This window comes from Gavialis gangeticus, unplaced genomic scaffold, assembly GCF_001723915.1.
Source record: "Gavialis gangeticus isolate Ggan-Ray unplaced genomic scaffold, GavGan_comp1, whole genome shotgun sequence".
NCBI lineage: Eukaryota > Metazoa > Chordata > Crocodylia > Gavialidae > Gavialis > Gavialis gangeticus.
In genome coordinates this window covers 118,345,079-118,349,921 of record NW_017729025.1, presented here as the reverse complement: position 1 = coordinate 118,349,921, position 4,843 = coordinate 118,345,079, and the positions used below count along the sequence as shown (strand labels likewise).

General features: G+C 44.6%; 1 protein-coding gene across 6 annotated transcripts in view; it reads right to left on the bottom strand.

The window, feature by feature from the left end:
- GAS2 (growth arrest specific 2) overlaps nucleotides 1-4,441 on the bottom strand; it is a 226,703-nt gene extending 222,262 nt beyond the window's left edge. For 2 of the 6 annotated variants that reach the window (XM_019519477.1, XM_019519479.1), the window contains exon 1: nucleotides 3,537-3,708. The gene's annotated coding sequence lies outside the window, so the exon portion shown is untranslated. Of the gene's footprint in view, nucleotides 1-3,536; nucleotides 3,709-4,136 lie in introns of those variants that run through there. The other 4 variants (XM_019519480.1, XM_019519478.1, XM_019519475.1 and 1 more) reach the window with 4 other exon arrangements.
- Between the last annotated feature and the right edge of the window lie 402 nt (nucleotides 4,442-4,843).

The window sequence follows — 4,843 nt, the reverse complement described above, 5'->3', positions numbered from 1 at the left end:
AACTGCCCAGACTCTCCACTCCTGCCAGCAGGTGATGATCCCTGCTGCCCTGCATTGTCCCACACAATATGGGGGGGCTCTACATGAGCCCCCAAAGCCCTCAGGATGCTCCAGCAGCAGTGAGTCCCGGGGCTTCTCTCAGCTTTTGTTTCTTAAAGAGCCAAAGCTGGCCCAGGTGGGGCACACATGGGGGGGATGAGGGAGAAAGGAGGGGGTCAGGGGGATCATGCAGAGCCCCCCATGCAGTGTAGGGATCACCCCCCACACACACACCGCAGCACCTGGTGAACACGGGGCTTTTTTTTAAAAGCCCTGGGAGCTGGGGAGGGCAGGGGCAGCCATGGTGGGGCTGGGGGAGTGGGGAACTTCCATGGTCCCCTCTCTCCCCCCCCCCGCCCAGTACTTACCAGCTCGGAGCTGGCTGCAGCTCCCTGCTGCAGCCACTGGGGACTGCCCAAATCATCAAAGCTCTCTGAATCTTTTCCAAAGATTCAGAGAGTTTTGAATAAATTCAGACCTTTAAATTGGTCCCCTGATTCAATTCAGATTCAGAGATTCAGCCACCCAATTGGGCTGAATCTCCTCCAGATTATATATCACCCTTGTGCCCCAGCTAGCCCCTCTGCAGCACTTTGAGCTGGGTTAGAGCAGCCCCAGACTATCAGGCTGACCTCCCCAGGCTCCCTGCCAGCTGGGGCTGCTCTGGACAGACTCAACGTGCTGCGATCCCACGTGCATGTGCAACCACAGTGCTCATGAGTAATAAACTCTGTCATGAACTGTGCCAGAGTTTACTGTGTCGCATTACTTGCACGTGTAGACGCCCCTAATGAGTACAAACATATGATATGTACATGCAGTTAAACTGCCCACATTTGAAAGGTTGAATTCTTAAAAACAAAAATGCTTATCCCAATGTTTATGGTTTTCCACATGCAGAATATCTTAGATGAGAGTACAGTGTAAACTGTGAGTTTGGAATTATCTTTGATTTATGTGCGTGTCAATATATATTATTGACTAACATCTTCCTCGGAATGCAAGAGACAATCAACAACTTCCGAAATTGTTTTCCTTAATGTCAGGAAATTGCTATCAATGGTAAGGTCTGCTAGATAGTGGAATAGTCTCCCAAAGGAAATAGCAGAAGCTTCCCCATTTTGAGACACTTAAAACTAAACTGAACAAAGGACTAGGGAAAATATAGCGAACAATCAGATGTTGTAGGGTGAACTTCACATGATTCAATCAGTCGTCATAATGAATTTCTAAGGTGTTATGATCCTAGAATATTGTAAAAGTCACTCATTTAATCCTTGAACTTTCATAAAAGGACATAGATCATAGAAACTGTTAACGTTAACTTCTGATTTTGTTGCCATATGATATAAATTGTCATGAAGAACCTTTATAGAACCATACATTCTACAAGATACTATATGTCGCTATTAACTGCATCACCTTAAAGACACATATCTGTAATCTTAATCGTCTTTTCAAACTATACAAAATTACAAGATAGAACAAGCTCACAGAGATGCAGCAAGCATGATTATATTTGTGTAAGGAAATTCAATTTTTCTAGTTATTTTATTATCCTTATAAACTATACCGCAACCAATTTAGCCCAGGGTTTCTGGAGCTCTCCCAGATTAGCTTAGAGCATACTGTACATGTTAAAAGGAGAGGAAAGGGAAAGGCAAGGGAACCACCATCTGAAACTCATTAATCAATTAGAATTTTTAAGGGCTTACATCAAAATGTGATCTACACTGATAAAGTAAACTTTAATCACAAGAAGTCTTTGTCCCTTATGTTATGAATATATTTGATATAAAATGTGTGCTGTACTTAAAACACAGTGTATCTGGAACCTGGCAAAGGACTGTATATTGATACTCTGGACCTATAAGTGTCTTGGTTTGAAGCCAGCATCAAATGAAATTAACCAAAAAAAAATAAAAGCCTCTTTTAAGGTGGTTCCTGGAAGGCTAGGAGCTTTCAGGACTGTTCCTATCAAAGGAAAGTTTGCTGTCTTGATACGTTTGTTCCACCAAAAGGAAAGCAGGCATGTTATTTGCATATCTCTCACCCGTACAAACAAAAACTTGAGAAATGTTCTATATTTTCTTGGACATAATGTGATAAATAACAGTCCTTTTCTGATTCATGACCCAGTCAAGAAAGTTAGGGTTCTTTCTTTTCTTACTTTTGCCTGCAAAAAGACAGCAGGATCTGGGGGGAGGGGTTCCTACTTGCCCAAGCAAAATGAATATTAAAAAATAATGAAAATATCAATCTCCCTTATCTAAAGAAATTTTAAAATGTATTTAGAAACAGGAAATGGACTCTTAATGAATACAGTTACCTTTATATTTCTAAAAAAGAATAGGCATGTTTATATAGTGCAATGCCACAGGTTTATTGCTAATAAATCACCACATCCTAGAATTTTGTATTCAGTTGGTGAAAACTTCAGTTCCATAATTCTATCTGGCTTTATCCTGCCTCCTTTGAAACCAACAGCCAGGCTTTAATTGACTCTAGGGGGAATAGGATAGGTGCCTAAATGTTAAGCCTGTCTCCATCCTGACCAAGTTGCAATGATGAGCCTATAGATAGAGCTTTAAGGCACAAATCTCACTGAAAGCAGCCAGGGACAACACTTGCTGTCTCACCTCCTTGATCCAGGCTTGGTGGAGGTTTCAACCAGGGTACCACAGTATAATTCTGATCAGATGGCCTATTGCACCATATGAAGTGAATTTAGGAATGTCAGCTAGTTTCCTATTCAATCACAATCCACATCGCAAAACCATTACAGTTGGCACCGTGTCCGCTCAGCAGTGAAGAAACAACCCAAGGTTTAATGTGTATGGAGACGGAAAGACAGGCATCTTTTTTCATTTCAAAGACATGTTGCAAGCACTCTGCTAGAGCTGCATTAGAGGAAGCCTGCCAAGCGTCTCTCCGTGACCAGCAAAGAAGGCCTTCACCTTTCTTGGCTAAGCCAGCCAAGGCTACCAGATGCCCCGCCTCCCCCAAAGCTACTGCAGGAAGAGGAAAGCAAGTCTGAAGAAGTGATCTTTTCTAAAACCACCATAAAGCAAAGAATCCAAGCATCAAGTCAAAGCCTCCCCTTCTCTGCCTGACAAGGCAAGCAGCAGCCTGAAAGAGCTGGTCTGGGATTGAAGCTAATGTTTCAACCAGGGTACCTTGGAGAAGTGACTTCTGCCCTCCCTGGAGCGGCTTGGCTCTGCCTAAACTTAGCAGCCTGCCCCACCAAAACACTTGTTCCTGCACTGGATGCAGTTGATCATATTTCCAGTGCACAATATTGCCATCTCTACACAACCACCGTGTCCCCCTTCCCTTGCAGCACCAGTGCCCAAAAGCTAATAGAGCACAGAGGGAGCCCTGGACAGCTAAGCAGGCAGAAAGGATGTGCTGAAAGTAGAGGAGACAGTCATGCAGCTGAAGCAGAAGATGACAAGCCTACCAGGGTCCATATGCCTGGGTGGCTGTCAGACACTCACCACTAGTGCTCTGATCTATACTATCCTGGGTGCTCCCTTCAGGGTCCATGCACATAAAGCATGGGCTGATGGCTCTGCCATGAGTGTGTAGACCACAAAGTGCTGCCCATTAGAGGCGAGACAATGCAAACATTCATCAACCCGAGGGCTTAGCACAAACTATGAACGCTAAGAAACCGGCCCCTGGCAAATCCCCCAGCTGGACATAATGATCCTCTAATCATTAACGTTGCTTTTCCTCTCCCTCCCATCTCTTCCCTCCCCAATTACCTAAGTGACACTGCCAAGCCTGGGACCAGCATGCAGATGGGAGACAGATCTGATTGCGGCACTAGGCTGCTTTCCCTGCCGTGTGTCTGAATCGCAGTCCCTTGGACGTAGGATTTCTTGCCATCTCAGGCTACGAGGAAGAAAACAAAAGCTCCCCCACCTTGACGTTTTTCTCTTGCAATTAAAAGGCTGCAGTGAAACAAACCCACCCCCCAGCCCCAACTTGCAAGCAGCCCGGGCTCTGCAGATACAGCCAGATGCCTGCAGCTGTAAGCAGAGCACCCTCTCTCTCCCCCCTTGTAGCCCTTTCAAGTGGCCAGCATTCCTCACCCCAAGCCTCCTGGAGCTCTTGCTGGGAAGAAATCTCACTCACTTTCTCCTTGCAGAGCCACAAAGCCTCTCTCCTGCAGCCCGTCCTGCTCTTCCAACCTGAGCAGACCAGCAGCAGCACTGCCACTCTTCATACTTCTGATCGCTCCACTTGGTGCTCTCTTTGGGAAAGCAATTTTTTTTTCCCAGAAACAGATTTCCTACATTTCATCAGTCCACATAGACTGAACGGAAGTTAAATGCTTACTTTTTCTGGGGGACGGCAAACGTAATTGACACTGGTTTACCCTTGAAACGCTGGGATATTATATTACAAACCCTTGGCAGGCACTTGGTGCCTGGGCTCCTTCTTTTATTATTATTATGATTCCCCTTCCAAGTGGCTGATTGTGAAAAAGGTTATGTTTAAACTCCCCCCCCCCTCCAAAAAAGAAAGAGAAAAACCGTGCTGGCTAGGAGCACTTCTTAGCACTTCATAACACCATTTTTATTGCAAAATCTTTGAGGTTTTCTGGCTAAGGTGACATGATTTCAGCTTTAGGTCTTGTGAAACCCTGTGTCTTTTAGAAAAAAAAACTTTGATTTGCTTCCCCCCCATAAAGATCTCACACAACTCTAAAATTTCAAATCAAAATAGAAACATTTCATATAAAATGACTGCTCTTAAAGTTGCGCTTTAAACAAGTCCCACTTGACTGAGCTGGGAT